The 17751-nt window shown below is 31.1% G+C and overlaps 1 long non-coding RNA gene across 2 annotated transcripts; it reads left to right on the top strand.

The window, feature by feature from the left end:
- The first annotated feature begins 8116 nt into the window (after positions 1-8116).
- On the top strand, positions 8117-13697 carry LOC136973495 (uncharacterized). Of its 2 annotated transcripts, none has more exons than XR_010880504.1 (3): positions 8117-8204; positions 11979-12073; positions 13562-13697. It is a non-coding gene; the product is annotated as an uncharacterized lncRNA (long non-coding RNA). The 2 variants fall into 2 exon arrangements; XR_010880505.1 differs by lacking the exon at positions 8117-8204 and adding an exon at positions 8423-8482.
- Positions 13698-17751: the final 4054 nt, after the last annotated feature.

The following is a 17751-nucleotide window of genomic DNA, read 5'->3' as shown; positions in this document are numbered from 1 at the left end:
ATGAATGTTAACATTACTTGCCTTGTGCATATAAGCATTTTTTTAAATATTTTGTTGTAACTTTATTAAATATTAAAAAACCAAATAATATTACGAAAGTTAAAATATAAAATCATTTTTATTAAAATATATCTAAAATCCTTTAAAATATTATCGTCTAAACTCTAAATATCTGTGTATTGTGTACTGGTCTTCATCTCTTGTACTATATGTAAAATCAATTGGAAGACCGTTTCGTAATATTACGAATAAACGGTTACTAGAAAACTTTATAATCAGTTTTAACTACACTTAAAATTTTTTCTGGTTTGACTTTTTGGATTAAATTATTTTACTAATTAAGTAACTCTGTATCAGCGTGTAGTCGAAACGAAGCTGCTCGCACCTTTATTTTCTAGATTATGAGGGAAAAAAGAAACAAAGAGCCATTCGTTTTCAACAATATATTTGATTTCTATTGGATTATTTAAAGGTACAAATATAAGGTCAGACTAAGCCATTAATTATTTGCTATGCCAACATCTCATGAACTTCTCTCTATCACTATGGTCCTTGGACTTACAGATTGATTCGTAGTGATCTTTATTGTAACTCTAAAAATACTGGGTGAGTTATATTTTACACTCGACTCAATGTAACATAGGTAAGACCGATAGCTATCTCTTTTTTCCCTACATCTAGTTTGATTTTTGGAAGAGGTAATCCCTGTGATTTATGTATAATCTTCGAGTATGCTAAGGTAAGGGGAAACTGTCTACGAGATCGCAATATACTGCCATAGTTCGCAGAGCGTGTTATGGGGATTATTGGAAACAGATTACCATAGATGAAATGTCCCTGATACCATCGAATTCTACTAAAATAAACAGAGGAAGAGCTGGAGGGCGAGCATTACGAGCATATGTTTTTAATGTAGTGTATAGTTCCTAGTGAACCATTGACGAGACCTCCTTGCACCCATAAGTTGACTCAACATGATTCTGGCATTAACTGATAGATTCAAATACTTGGAGAGACCAAGAGCTGAATCATCTTTGGACGAAGGCAGGGCAATATCTGGAGTGTTTTCAGATGCTATATAAGCGAGAGGGCATCCAGTTGACTGCCAGTAGTCTTCGTTTCTTTGTTTAACTTGCTCGTTTGTTGGATATAGCTCTACTGCCGTTTGGAACTGATCAAGTTCATCTCTGGATAAATAGGATCGATTTCTTGTCAGATTGTTCAGATCTGTATCAGAGAAATCACCCGAAGCTAGAGGTTGTAAGACATCTGTGAAGGAACTATCTGCGCTATTTTGTCTATGAGAATTACTGAGTTCAATGAACTTCTCAAAAGAATCAAATGCGAATGTAATGTAATGTCGCAACAATGTCCTTATCTTGTTGGGTCATTACATTGTGAAAAACACTCGAGTAGAAAGGAGTATCTTTTACAGGAGAAAGCTGACGAAATTCACCGAACAAATAGATAAAGAATCCACCAAACGGTTCATCTTTCTCGGGGTTTATCTCCCTCAATCTTCTCTCGATCATGTAAAGCATTCTTGCACCAATCATTGACAATTCATCGATGATGATGGATTTGAGCGACTTCATCTCAATCTGAAATCTCTGTGCAGCTTCTCCATTTAGAGATCGAAATTTCGTACTAACTCTATTTCATAACTCTATTGTTATAAGGAAAATTATGATGTACAAGTAAAAGACATTACTTGTTTCACGTGGAAAGCAGTTTGGCGTTGAGACCATATCACAATAAAGAATTGATCATTTATTATAAACATAAGAATCGTATTACACAGTATTCGCGTATGTAGTGTTTGTTACGACATAAACGGGAGGATAACTTTATAAGTCATTTTTAACGTTTTGATGGATTTACCTGAATAAGTTAAGTTCAAGTATAAATCTTATGCATGTATAAGAATTAAAAAACCTGTGATAGTGATTAATATACTGTAAGATTGGCAAGTTATCATGCAAATAATTTAAATTGCTCCAATTATAAATTTCTTTCTAGAATTTGAAATAAGTTTACAAAATATTATTAATTATAGACACAACCGAAGATAGACAGATGAATGCCGAGACGAAATATCGAAAGCTTGGGGAAAGGAGGCCCCAATTAACTATATCCGAACATTCAATAGATACTGAAAGTCACTTACTTTAGTACAAAAACTTTGTTTAAACGGAGTTAGATACATAAACTACTTTTCGATCGTTTGGAATATTCTGATACTCCTTACAAAGCACAAATGAAAAAACACAAAAAGATAAATGATTTAGTATAAAGACGAATAGAAAATATTGCACGATTCTAAAAAACAGCAGGAAAATAATTAAAATGCAAACAGCAGTTTATGGTCACAACATTCTTTATATGGTACGAAATGATAGTCGGATCTCCCTGATAATTTGTCAAAACAATTTCCTCTACAGACGAAGTGTTTGTACGAAATACCAGAAATTTTTGACAAAAGTTATAGGGCATACTGTGTATTACACTTCAAGCTTATGAAAAACTTATTTTCACAAACATTCAATCACTCAAACACACTTACAACAATATATAATGGAAAAAACCTCTAACATTCTTTTAGATTTCTCGACATTACAACATCCACTGAGAACGAAAGATCTCTCTATGTTTAGAAGGTGGGCAACAGTAACCATTTTGAAATAATTAAATTATTTTCATTTTTGAAGTAATAATCAATCGTATTTATAATTGTATGTGCATCTGCGAACAGGATGGTAATGGCAGCAATTATCAAGAGTAAAATCAAGTGAACAATGCAAGGAAAATACAGCACAATGGTTCTTTCTTTCTTTATAATTATTATTCGTTTTCGCAAAATTTTCCTCATAATAATAGGAAAGCAATTCAATTTCAAATTCGACTTTAATTGCCATATACGAATAGTCATTTGAGCTGAACGTTTGTTGAAATCTAAAACCTTATTTCTTTAGCAATGAAGACAGAAATTGTTCTATTCGGGTTATGTCTATTCATAATATTGTGTAAATCAAACGATGTGTATGAAAAGGAGAAAGGAAATAGTACAGAAAAGATGGGTTTGAGCGAGTTAGATAAAACAGTAAAAATTTTGAATGCAGCGGAAAATAACTTGAGAAAGTTGACAAAATCTATGGTCAAATTCGCGCTACCGTATTTAATGAAACTTTCCGAAGAAACGAATTTAACATCATCATGTGTTAAGAGTGGGGTCATGTTTTTGAGAGATTTAACACAGATGAAAAAATGGCCGTTACAAAGTAAGAATTAATAAATATTTAATGCTGATATTTAATGCTTAATGTTATAAATAGAATTACTTAAAGTTTATTTATTTTAGTTTAGTAGAAATAAAATGCGTATATTCAAATCGAGGAAAATAAAAAATAATGCGATTAAAACAATTTGAATATACTTTGCGAAATGTTTAAAAAATCGCTGGTTTTGGTCATAATTTTTTAGATTAGGAATCGGGAGGTAGGACTCGTCTCCCCTTTAGCACATAGGGTACTTTCTTACAGCTGATTATAGAGATATAAAGATTGAAGTTCACATTTGACCGGTCATAGTTATGAATGTTACCCATCAGTAATATTTCAATATTATGTCAGTGTCAAATGTAATGCCTCCAAAGAAATTTTAGCTGCATCCTCATACAGGTTTAACAGACATCTCTTATTGCACAGAAATGCACTTTGTGTTATGATGAGAAGTTCTTATCTAATTTTTTTCATTTCATTTATTTTCACTTTTACGGCTGTTTTGTATATATAACAAGAAATAGAATTGAAATCGTGTCAAATTTGTCCAACTGAGTTTTTTGCAAATATTCATGTTTGAGATTTTGTGAAACCAAAAATTAAAAAAAAACAACGAGGAAAAATTTCATAAATATGTATGTATGCGAGTGTTCTGGTGGCAATATTGAATTCTAGCAGGATTTAAAATATTTTTTATTTTCATTTTCTTTCATACATAGAGAAGTGAAAACGCTCATAAGCTAAATTTTTACTGTTTTGCTGCAAACAGAATGTATTTCTTTGTATCAAATTTTCAGCTCATTTATGTTACACGTATGATTGAACTGGGAGGATGAAATAAAGCAAAGCAACAAATGCGTAGTTATTTCCTGGAAAACTTTTTACCAACAACTGGACTCTATTTAGATGTTATATTGAACTATCCCGGAAATACATTGTTTGCTCATCAATCATACGAACTACCAGTGTTCAGTGGTTTATGTATATGAGAAATGCTGAACTTCATATACAAATAAATATAATAATAAAAATAAAATTACTAAGATTTCAGAAAATTCAAGTTTTATTCCGATAAATATATAAATATGTATAAATTAATAATATAAAATGTATAATATTATTTTAAGAAATTTATAATTTTAGGATTTAATTAAGAATATTTTATTTCAGTGTTGGATTCTATGGGGAAACCTTCAGCAGGTATGTTAGGTGTAACTCCATGGATTAGGGGTGATTACGATCAGTGTTTGAATATTGATAGCGGTCACAGTTCTACAGTCAGAAATTCAATAAATATTAATGGAAAGTATTGTGCAATCAAAATAGATTTGCCTAAAATAAGGGTTGAAACTATAGAGTTAATTTTAAATTTTAGAAACAATACATTCCTTCACTTATTGGAAAATCTTGTTGTGAGTATAGTAAATTTGTTTAAACTGTAAAAAATTACTTATCTATCGTTAAATTTAAATTTATTTAGTGTTAAGTGTAGTTTGGTACTTTCCTAGTCTACTTCAAATTTATTTATAGTTATATTCTTGAATATAAATTAAACGTTAAAATACCTGAAGAACGTTTAAAAGTATATTTCTTTTATATGAGCAAATTTTTAAATTTTCAATTTTTCGTCTTACGGACACTAATTTTTTTTTATTTTATATTCATCGATGCGCCTGTCAAACCCATATAAAAGCTGACAATTGTGAAGAACAAATCTGACTGCCCGTGAAAAATTTTCGGGCACTTTCTTGCTTGGATTCTGTCCCAGATTTCTCACGGCGATAAGCTTACTCAACTAACTTCCAATTGAATCTCCATATTGAACAGGGAGGTAGTTTAGTAAGTTTATCGTCTGCATGAAGATTTCATACAGCTTGATTGAAATGCTACTTCTGAGTTTAATTCTCCATTGAAACTTAAAGATGCGGTACAAAATCGATATTTCAAAAAAAATTTTATATGAAATTGTGTTTAATATGTTCGTCATAGAATTCAATGTGTTTCTTTCTCAATTGAATCACAATATTTGACAGTTTACCTAATTATAGCTGTTTTGTAAAATTCGTTTTGGCGTATTGATGATAACAGAGCTTCATTTATAGGCATTTTATGTATATTTAGACACATAATTCGAGACCAAAGTATCATCCAATATATTTTACCGCAATGGTTAATTAACGTATCCACATTTTGTGGCTTTAGCCCCTTACCAGAATAAGCTATAATGAAACAATAAACAAAATCGACAACTGAATCAAATAAAACAAACATTCAAAACTCTACTTACTCTTACATCATATATGTAGTAAAATTTTACAGTAAGCAAACATTGATCTTCTTTAAAAACTTATTTAAAGTACACCAGGTTATTTTGTACATAATCCATGGTGTAAAAATACAGCTGATACCACTCCAATTGTTTGAATATTGAAACCTTGTCAGGAATGGAATCGTACTTCAGACGTTCGCCGTCGGGTTCCGTCTTATCGGGAAGTCCATTTTGTGTAGTTGTAAACCATTTACTATTTTGTTCGACAATGTTTTTACGAAATTCTTACAAAATTATGTCTTTCGCATAAATTCAAAGAAACAAATAGAAAAAAATGTATTTAAGGCACCAAGACATTTGAAATTGTTTAAAACTTGGAAACCAGCGATGTCGTGTGTAGAACGAGAACTGACTGAACGCTACGATGTTGCGAGAAACAATTTGCCCTGCATGAAATTTTTCGTTTGTGGAAAGTGTATGAAGATGGAAAAGAAATTATCAACGTTTCATATAAAACTTTTTGACAAAATAAGAATGGGATGCCCAGTTATTTTCTGAATGGTTCGTCGTTCATTTTTAAACCAAGCAAAGCACTATGAAAAAGTCTTTTGAGTATTTTTATTAGAAAGGCTGGATGTCAAAATCAACAGATTTGCAACTACATAATAATATATGTATTTTATTAACTATCTATTAGACTATATACATAATATATATATTGTCGTTATTATATTTTCTATTAAAAGGCCCGACATCTGGTATTTGTCAAATTCCGCTTGATGAGAAATCGAGAGATTATTATGAAGAAGTATAAAAAACATATATAAAAATTAAAAGAGGAAATGAATGGACATATTAAGAGATGTTTGTGCTGAAATAATTTATCATAATTATGCATCTACAATATATTGGAATGAATAATGGATTATGTCGCTGGCTTTGTTTTCAAAAAATTTAAAATTTTACAGGTTGTAAAGTTTGTATTAAAGCATTGACCAAAAATGAAAGTTATTAACCTGTGGCAATGTTGACTAACATGAAAACAATACACAGACACACATTCCCAAAGTCTTTTCTTATTTCATCACTTATTCAAATTGAACAACAATTACCAATCAGCATGCTTAGTGATGACATTCTGAATGACATTGCAGAAGTACTGTGGCATAAAAAATATCACGTTTCCATGTGAAATACATCAGAACGAAACGACAAAATATTTTGTACATCTAACATTAAGGTAATTTGAGAGACACGTAACATTACATTACAGGGAGTTTCAAAGCAGAAATGAAAATAATTCAAACTTTTTCCTAAATAAACAGTTTATTGATATAAGGTATATACAACGAATATTATTGTTTAAATAATCCACTGTTAAGAATTATGTTGTACTAAAATTTATCTTAGAAAAAATTATATGCCACACCCAAAACTACTATCACGTGAATAAAAAATAAAACATTCGTAAAAGACACTTCTGAATAACGTCCACCATTTTTAACTAGCATTTAAAACTACGTCACAAAACTTCTACGTGACGAAGTTAAAAGCTTTCGATGGTTAACGAGCGTAATTACATTTAATAGCTATAGTAATATGTATATTTTAAATATTTTTGGACTATAAAATCATAAGTTTATACCCTTGTGTTAATTATACACGATGTATAATTTTACATAAACAAACTTCAATATTCTTTGCTACTAGTTAAGATTATTTATGTTCGAAATAATTATAACAAACGTCTGTTTTCATTGTTCTGTGAAGTTTGTAGTTCTTGCTATACATTTATCTCTTAATTAAATAATAATTACACTTCAAAACATATGCGTATGTAAACTTTTTTAAAATGTAGTATAATTTTCAATACTTTTCATAACAGATGCAACGAAATGTACTAAAAGTTTTCTTTGAAATTGAATAATATATATGTATTTTGCAGAATATTTTATTTCGGATCAGTATTGTTCGCATCATCTATCAACAGCTTACTTATTTAAATATATTTTGATGTGATTTGCAGTGAATTGCGTAATTAAATCAATGTATTTAATGATGAAAACTGGAATATTTCTCAAACAAATTGTAATTCAATCGGAGTTGGTTTATTAGTGAATTTTTGCTGTGTAACCGATAGATACGCTCAAAATTAAATCAAAATTAATATGTCTGAATAAGCAAACAAATTACATGGCATTTTTACAAACATACAGGCTATGTTATTAGTTTACTCGTACAACTGTATACGAACCGTTTTCCGAGCGTATAATGCGCAGTGTATGACATAATTTTCATAAACAAACTATTATTTAATGTTAACCACGTGAAAATTGTACATATTTCTTACATATCATTATTTTTTTTCAGAAACCATTGTCAATTTTAACTACCTTAAAAAATTTAAGAAATTTTCATGTAGACTTACGTTTAGATATCTGTATTCCAAGTGACTGTCACGAAGATGATTTAAGAAGTATTTTAAATTGGTGTAAGTATTCTAATAAGATTTGGTAACTTGAAAACATATTTTATCGATAAGTTTATTCATCATAAAAGTACCTTTTAGTGCTCGATAGTGAACTATCAGCTAGAGTTGATTATTGCAAAGAGAAAAACCAGAAAGTCGTTTATTCTACTGCTCAAGTAATATGTTTGTAAGTTATACTTTATGATTTCAATATTTTATCATAAATTAAAGTTAATGTAAAGCTTTGCACTAAGGTGTTGATCAAACGAGTGTTCGATTAAAAGTTTTAGGTCCATGAGATACTTTTTAAATATACTGTACTTGTCATTTATCTTTCAAAAGATAACGCGAATGTTTCCACGTTTACATTGTTTATCACACACTTAAAATTTTTATTTATTCCAGAATTAGCAAATACACTTGTCATATTAGCATGACAGTTTGCTCATATAAAATTTGATGTGGGTGAGTCTTTACGTCTTTACTTCAACGTGTATTTCATATTATCATTGTAAATTATGTAACTTTTTCAGGTTCCCGTACTTCACGCCGGACAGGAACATCTTTCTCTACTTTCACTATTCTGCTGGGCTTCTTTTTTAGTTCTGCCCGTATTAGGCGTCATAGCGAACAGCCATAAACCCTAAAATAGAAAGATCATGTAGCATTCAATTCATAGAAAAATGTTTAACCCCTTGTGTTCATAATGATTTTTCGCAATAGATATACTAGTAATCTTTTTAGTAGATTTATACTAAACTTTTAATTTTATACGGTAGTAAAACAAAAATATTCTTTTGCTTACGACAGTTTATTCTGATATATAATATTATTAATTTTTTGCCTGATAATAAATAAATTAATAAAAATTAAAAATACAGTAGCATCTATGAATTAAAATATATATCTATTATTCAAAGAAATGTCAATCGCGATACAACATGATGCGGAACAACTGCTCTTGAGTTAGCCTTGAGAAATTTCTTGATTTTCCTGCGTGGATTCGATCCCGGACCATAGGGGCCGCCCATAAATTATGTAAGGTATTTTGGGGTGGGTGGGATCAAGGATTTCTTACGATTTCTTACTCAGGGGTAGGAGGGTAATAGATCTTGTCTTACGTAATATTTTTATTTTCAGTTTTCAATCTCGTTGAGTGGTGAAGTTTTGAATTTGGCTTTAATTTGGCAGTTTCTATTAAGAATGCTCGTTGTACTAACGTTATCTCGTGTGACGTGATAGAATAATAATGCTAACAGACTTACGCTCTACACATTTTTTATCATGGAGAAAGGCGTGTGGTGGTTTCGCTCTCTTTTTTTTGTTAGAATAAGTGAACCATTCCTATGGGTGTATAACACTAAGAATACGTAAATCAAAATACATGAAACAAAGTAAACATAAAATTAGTAATCGGCTTTTAGTGAAAACTAAAATGTAAAACTAGAAATTAGAAATGATAGTCTTTTCTTCCATATATTTTGAACATAATTGTAAAAAGAATCAAACAGTGGCTTCTGAACAAGCATGTCGAGTGGACATGGTCACCTGAAACAAAGCGTACAGATTTCTAATTTCAGAAAATATCTAGCTTGATCGTAAATTGGACAACGATAGATCACATGGTCGATGGTGTCTAAGTTTTCTGTAGAGCACAAGCAAGAGGCAGTTTCTGCTTTGTTATACATCGCCAGGTAACTGCTAAAATTTCCATGCTTTGTAAGAAGTTGAGCAGTAGCAAACGTTAAATCTTTAAATGGTGATGAGAACCTGCATTCAACACTAAGCAAACAAAGTCTTGTTATTCTACCAGTTTTACTTCTCAACCATTGTTGATTCCACTTTTGCATAGCGTTGTCATGAATATAATTTTTAAGGCTGCTACGTGAGAGAGGGCTGTGAGAGCAGTCCAAGTCAGTGTGTTTTGCAGCTTGACTTAGCCTCAAACTTGGCTTTTTCATTTCCAAGTATGCCAGTATGGCCAGGAACTAATATAAAAGTTATCCTATTTACAAGATTATTAATATGGTGCTGGATATATGTGATTTTATTGCTATTGCAATTGGGATTTAATAGAGCTTATAGGACAAACTAAGAATCACTGTAAATGTTGATAGACAGAGTTTTTCTTGATAGACAGCATCTTCAGCTTGATAGATAGAGCTATGTGGGGGGTATCTGTATTTTCTAACATATTTTGGGCAAAATATGTCAGTTTGAAGAAAGATACAGATACTTGAGCCGACATTAAGGAGGCTTTCAGACACATCTGTGTAGATATTAATGTCTGCATAATTATCTATGGAGGAAGCAGATGACACCAAATGTACCCTGGGAATAACCTTGTTTACAGGGTGATGATCAGAGATAGTAGGGTAATTGCAATGTGGTAGCATATGAACAACCGTAGATAGGAGTAGAGATCGTTGTTGAGCTTTGATGTTTGTAGTTCTGACGTAGTTTACAACTTTTACTACAATACATCGTGGCAAAGGAAAAAGCTCTGCAAGTACCAAAAAAGGCATTAGTAAAAACAGTTCTGCAGCAGTTTGAAATTCTGATAGCAAACTGTCTTTGAAAAGAGAGTAATTTACTTGCTACTGAATTTTTACTACTTACATGATCCCAGCTAGAAGTTGCGTAAAGTAGCATTGGTTGTATTGCCCCATTATATAGTTTTACAAGCTTTATAATTTAGTCCCCAGGTGCACCTAGCACATTTTAGTAGCATGTAGTTTATTTTCTTAGCCTTAGCCAAGATGTAATCAATATGGCAACGGAATGTGATTTCTCTCTCTGTTCTCTCTTGTTTTATTTTGTATGACATTTCTGTTTACACGTGCACTAGCTAGTCGATCTGTCAAAGTATTTTGCGTCCTTTTGTGAAAATTAAAATTAATATAAAAATGAATATTATGACGTTGATTAATGATGATGATAATAAAAAGATTGTTAATAATTAAAAAATAATGTTCTTAAAATAAAATTAAAATTTATATAAATGTACAAATTTATATAAATTACGTAACTTTCTGCATATTAATGCACAAATTGATAAAAACAAAAATGACAACTATGTCAACCCGTAAACACGTGTTCTGTACCTTACACATTAAGGTAGCATTAGAAGCATTACACATAGCTACGGTTATCATAATTTCCGACTGATAATATCGGTAGAGTTCCAAAAATAAAAACAGGATACATCAAAGCAAATTCGAAGTTTTTATACTACAAAAATATAATATATGGAAAACATTACATCATACAACAGTAGGCCGAAAGAAATCTGAAATTTTAAAATACAAAGTGCAGAAAGTAAATTAACTTTCGTTTACATTTAAAGCAACAAATATAAATTACACAACATTTTTCATGCAGAGATTTCTGTGTAGTTAATGCTACCACATTGAAAATTTCCATTACCAGTATATTAATTATAAGTACAGTACGTACAGCAATGTTAACAGACCATTAAATAAAATTTACTTATATTAAACTGTTTTCAAATTAACTGATGTACTGTTATACGTAAGACAAACTCATATTACACAAGTACATCAGCTTCTATTGTGTGATGTTCTTACAAATTGTTTAAGTATAGGTATAATATTACTAAAAACACTTAGACAAAAAAGAAATTGTTGAATCATTTCATAATTTAATTTACGACAAACAAATAATCCAGATATTGCATATTGTGTCTGTGCTTTTGAAATTTGACATTAAAACAGAAAGAACTCGTGGGTAACCAGATGGAAATCACGGTAATTAAAAGCAATTGCCAAATCAGACTGTCATTATTTAAAAAGAAAGTTAATTACAGATTATTATACAGCGAAAATATATTGAATTATTAAAGAAAATAAACAGGTATTCGATATCACAGACAAGACTACTTTCAATTGTTTTTCAAGTAATATAATAATAAAGTTTTCATTCCACTTAAAATTTTTTACAGGTCGTTTTTCGCTTTCTTCTCAAGTTGGGTTGTCCTGGCAACTTTTGTCGAAACTTTGATGGAATTAGGCATTATCTCCTCACGTGGTAAAACAGGTCAGAGTAAAATCGTAAATATTACTCATAGTTTATTCATTTTATACTAGTATACTATTATTATAATTGTTATACAAGTATACATTATTTCGTTTGTTATTTTAATACAACAAACGAAATAATGTTCTTTTATATACAGTAATGTCGATGTTTAAACAGGACACTGTATGAGTTAATTTCGTAATATATTTTTCAGAAAAAAATACATGAAATAACTGTGCGATGTTTGATGTTTCTTGTAAATTATGAAAAGTTTACTTACGTAACGTACAAGTGTCCATTTTGAATTGAAAGTCATGATGCGTAAAAGTATATTTATTGATTTACGCTACGTGTTTCGATAAATGCTCTAAGCAACCTAGACTGAGCTAGACGAATAAAATTACAAATACGTTGTATTAGAAAAAACAGTGAATAAACTATTGTTGAATTTTGGTTTTTCAATCTTAGATAATTTCATAGATACCTAACATTAAAGTGTACATTTTCAGTAAAATAATTATGGTACAAGTTAATTTTCAAATATATCATTATAGAATTTCAGAAAAAGTCTGAATGAATGGGAATGGGAATTACTTGTTTTGCCATTAAACTGCTATTTTTATACAACGATGTATTCTGTCGATCTCGGCAATTAAAAACCTTGTTTCCCCTACTCATAGTTGAAAATTTTAATAGAAAACAATTTAATACAAAATTCTCAAAAAATAAATTTTTTAAAATTTAATTACAAAAGCTACTGGGTTACTTATGACTAATAAACAGGCTTATTATAAATTGAGCCTATTTAATTAAGTTATCAAAATGCATTTGTATCTTATACTAAACTTGATTTTTACTAGACTTGCTTAATTAATATTGTTGTGTTACTGTTTTAGTTATAATTTAGATTCTTATTATTAATGTGAATTAAATAATTTGTAATAATTGTACTATTGACATATATTTTCATGTTGACAATTGTCACTAAAGACTCTGTTTTGTGTAACTTAAAATTGATGAGAGCCAGCATGGCCGAAATGCAGTTTGTACAAGTTAATTAAATAATTTTGGTTCTTTGAAAGCCTGTTCATTAGTGATAAGTTACTAAGTGTTTTCGTAATTAAATAGTACAGAAAAGAAAAGTTGTTAATATATGTAAAATTTTTTTATCTTAAAAACAAATGGACTTTTTAAAATATCACCTGAAATAGAGGTTATAGTAATAAATTAAATTTCAAGTTAAATATCGGAAAGTATCAAAAAAATTTCTATAATTTAGGAAATATTTTAATGTTTGAGCAATTTTTGAAACTACTTACAAAAAACCTTATGTGTGAAAATAAAGTTTATAATTACTTCTAAAGTTTTATGAGGATTTTTCACTTTTACAAAAATCATTGTTGAGTTTTGTTATATGAAATTAATGTAATGTTTTTTATATATTTATTAACCACGTTATAGTTGAAAATTCTATTACAAGACTAAGTTTAAATATTTTATATTTAGATACTGCCACAAGGAATTTAATCTTCGTTTCGTTGTATCAGTCAATTCGTAAACTTCGCTCTCATTGTATAAGAGACAGAACTGCTGCATTCTGTGGAATTAAATTTTGTTTAATCTGTATAGTAGTTTTTGGGCATACTTTCTCAGAGCTCCCTATAGATATAGTAGGTAAGTTTTTTGTGTGCTTCTTCTTGTTTTAATTTTGAAACTTTCTTGGAAAAATTATTCTAGATATTTCAATATAAGTGTTTTTGCTTAGTAAGTAAAAAGTTCTTTAAAAAATATTAACACTTATATGAAAAATATGCAAAAGGGATTACAGAACTGCATTATTTGAGAACTCACAACTATGTTGGGCGTTCTCGCCATACAGCCAACAGCATGGAAATGCAGGGAATTATCTTCGACATTCATGAAGATTTAACCCTTACAACGTGTTCATTACCATTTACCTTATCTTGTTTAGTATAATAATTTAGTATTTTGTAGTGTTGCTAATAGGTATTTTGTCCTTTTCTGTACGTTCTGGCTCTCTGTATTATGCAGATTGTATGAATATTATGCATGAAACACTTCGGTTTTTTATTTACATATCTCTATAAAATATGTTTGCATCCAATATTGAGCATTTTTTGAAAATATGTAATTGTACTTAAAAGTTCAATAAGCTTTTTCGAAAGAAGTAAATACATAAATACAGGAAAAAACTAAATTCAAATCAAAAATAGAAACTTTAAAGTGCGCAATTGTAATGTGCAGTATCCCGTGGTCACCCCCTAGTTGTGGTTGGAGAGCCGAGTAATTTTACTGATCTGTAGCGCAATGAAGACTGGAGCACAAGCTTCTGGTAGGAACACTCATGCCAGTAAAGTCTATGGGTAGAAATGAAGCTATCAGTGACCACACCCATATTCTGTGGCAAATCTATCATGGTAGTAACCAGATTTAAGTATGATACCGGCTCGGACGTCGCCCGGGTTAACAAGGTCCGCATTCGTGGATTAGGCAGAAGTTCACGTTCGTAAAATAGGTCACAGTATTAGTTGGATACCGGTGGCGAACGAATCACCGACTCAAGCATGGCTAATGCAATGCCCTCAACAGATGTAAGGAACAAACATAGCCTTGATGTTTCTGTGGCAATGCATTCACAAACAACAAAGGCTGGAAACCATGTCAACAGATCAAATACACGACAGATATGAACGAGTTTATCATCCGTACTTAATACACCATCACAAAACTCGAAACAAACATGACAACATACAGGCAACAACTACACCGTAGATTCACACAACAATATCCTCACATCACTGTCTCCGAAAAAAGGTGATGATTTGTTGATCAAAAAAGAACAATTGTACACAACAATCTTATCTCACAAACAACACTTGAACTTATCAAACAGTAGGTTGCTAATCAAATACATCAACAGACGAAAAAACATCTAGCATTACCGAAGATCACGTAACCTGTCAGGATAATCCAGCAACAAGCACTGATAATAACACACACACAAAAACTACCACTAATGACACTACAGACATTTCCTCATTCATGTGTTTCGTGTTTTTCCTGAAATATAAGCTCTCACCTATATTTCAGGAAACAGTCACAAAATATACAGGTACAGATCCCACACAAAGACCACGAATCCCAAAAATCAACAACGGTAGTAGGAAAAAACACAAAATTATGTAAAAACTTACTACCATACTACATTCATTCAACCCTCTCAGACATTACGTTAATTCTTACGTTAATTTCTGCTGAGGCAGTCACAGTTGTGACTGCCTCAGCAGTTCTACACAAATTACACAGTTCTATCACAAGCCTGTCTGGCAGAAAAGAATAAAAACACAAATAAATGACATTAGAAAGCAATTAGGCAGGCTGACACAATACACTAAAAACATCATAACACCTAAATTATAGAAACAACTCAAAAACATTTTCAAGAAAATTAAAACACTCACAAAACACGAACATCACAACACACACATTACGAAATACATCGACACATTAAACAAAAACTCGCAGCCAAAACACGTATATTCAAACGATATAAAACATAAAGCATGTTCACTACGAAAGCAACAAAATAAACTATTCACAACCAACGAAAAACTCTTTTATAGTCAAATCAGTACCATAACAAACACTGATACACAGCAGAATGGCACAACAACAGAAGTACTCACAACTTATTGGTCCTTTCTCTGGTCCAGTGCTGCTGATGCAGGCTAGATCGAGGAAAAGAACAAAAACTTGCATAACATACCAACCATGCCCTGTGCTATAATAAACGAAAACGACATCCGCTACTCTGTTAACAGAACACACAACTGGAAGACACCTGGTGTATACAACCTTCACAATTCCTGGTGCAAAAAGTTTACATCACTGCATCAGGAACTAGCTAAATACCTAACATACACCATCTTCAATTCACGAGACATCTCAAAATTTTTTACTCATGCCATCATTTACATGAAACCTAAAAACAAAAATACCATATACACCACACAATAAAGACCAATTACATAACTTCCAAAACTTTACAAATTATTGATATTTTGTATCACAAACAAAATATACAAACATGTTGAAGAACACAACATTCTTACGGAACAACAAGAAGGTTGCTGTAGAAATCACAGGGGATGTAAAGATCAGTTCTCATAGATTCAGTCATTCTATAGCAAGCAAACAAACAACACAGAAACATACACATCGCATGTATAGTCTACAGAAAAGCATTCGACAGAGTTTCGTACAGTTGGCTGCTACATATTCTACACATTTACAAAATACATTTATCACTCATTGCATTTTTTTAAAACACTATGCGGCGCTGGAAAACAACACTACATCTCAGGGTTAGTAACACTTCCATACAAACAAACTAAATATTCATCTAGGAAATCTTTCAAGAAGATTCCTTGAGTCCTCTCTGGGTCTGCTTAGTCCTGAACCCACTGTCACGATAGATAGACAATATGCAATATGCTTATAATATCAAACATGAAAAACAACACAGTTTACACTGTCACATCTTATGTACATGGACAGAAGAAAGCTTTATGCATCCACTCAAAAACAACTTCATCAACTTTTCCAAATTACACATTTATACATTGATGATATACAATGGAGTTTGGCCTAGACAAATGCAAAACACTTCACATAGAAAAAGGATTCCTGAAAAAAGAAGATTTTGCACTTGGAAATGCAACGTTATTGATTCCATGGAAGAGGGCGCGTTCTACAAGCATTTAGAATTCCAACATGCCAAACTAACAGAACATACACAAATAAAGCAAAGATTAATTAAAAAATACCAAAGTAGGTTAAATGCTATTCTCAGAACAGAGTTAAATGCAAAACAAACAATTAAAGCAATAAACACATATGTCATTCCAGTACTCACATATTTTTTGGAGTTATACATCGGACTCACACAGATCTCGAGCAACTCCAAACAAAAACAAGAACACTCACTAAGCATAAACAACATCATCTTAAATCCCTTTCAGGTAAAGATGGCAGAGCCTAATTCACATAGTTAACCTTCATTACAAACAAATACGGACATTGCGAGAGTTTTTCTACAAAAAGCAAGAAAAATCAGAGTTACATAAAACAGAAATTCTAACAGACTCAAATAACACACCATTAAATTTGCACTTACAACATATAAAAGGCATAGACACCGTTAAGCAATTGTAGGCTCAAAAGGCACTCCATGGCAGGCACCTTATGATCTGGCCCAGGATTTTGTTGACAAACTGCGTCAAACAGCTGGTTAGCACGGAGATGCCTCTTTGGGGAGACGGAAAGGATTTATGATTGCCATACAGGATCAGGTCATAAATACCAAAAACTATAGAAAACACATACTCAAAGATACAACACATGCAGATGACACATGCAGAAAATGTCATATCATGCCAGAAACTATACAACACTTCCAGTTGCATGCTCGTGGCAAAGACAGATTATTTATATAGACATAATCAAGTAGCAAAGATAATACACCAAAAGCTTGCAAAGAAACAACTTAGTAGACATCCATGAACCATACTACGAATACATTCCACAAAGTGTATTAGAAAACAACACGCACAAAATGTACTATGACAGAGCCATAATCACAGATAAAACAATTTACCACAACAAATTAACATCAC

The sequence above is a fragment of the Centruroides vittatus genome, unplaced genomic scaffold, assembly GCF_030686945.1.
Source record: "Centruroides vittatus isolate TY-2023 unplaced genomic scaffold, ASM3068694v2 contig_318, whole genome shotgun sequence".
Classification (NCBI taxonomy): domain Eukaryota; kingdom Metazoa; phylum Arthropoda; class Arachnida; order Scorpiones; family Buthidae; genus Centruroides; species Centruroides vittatus.
This window is presented reverse-complemented; position numbering and strand designations above follow the sequence as displayed.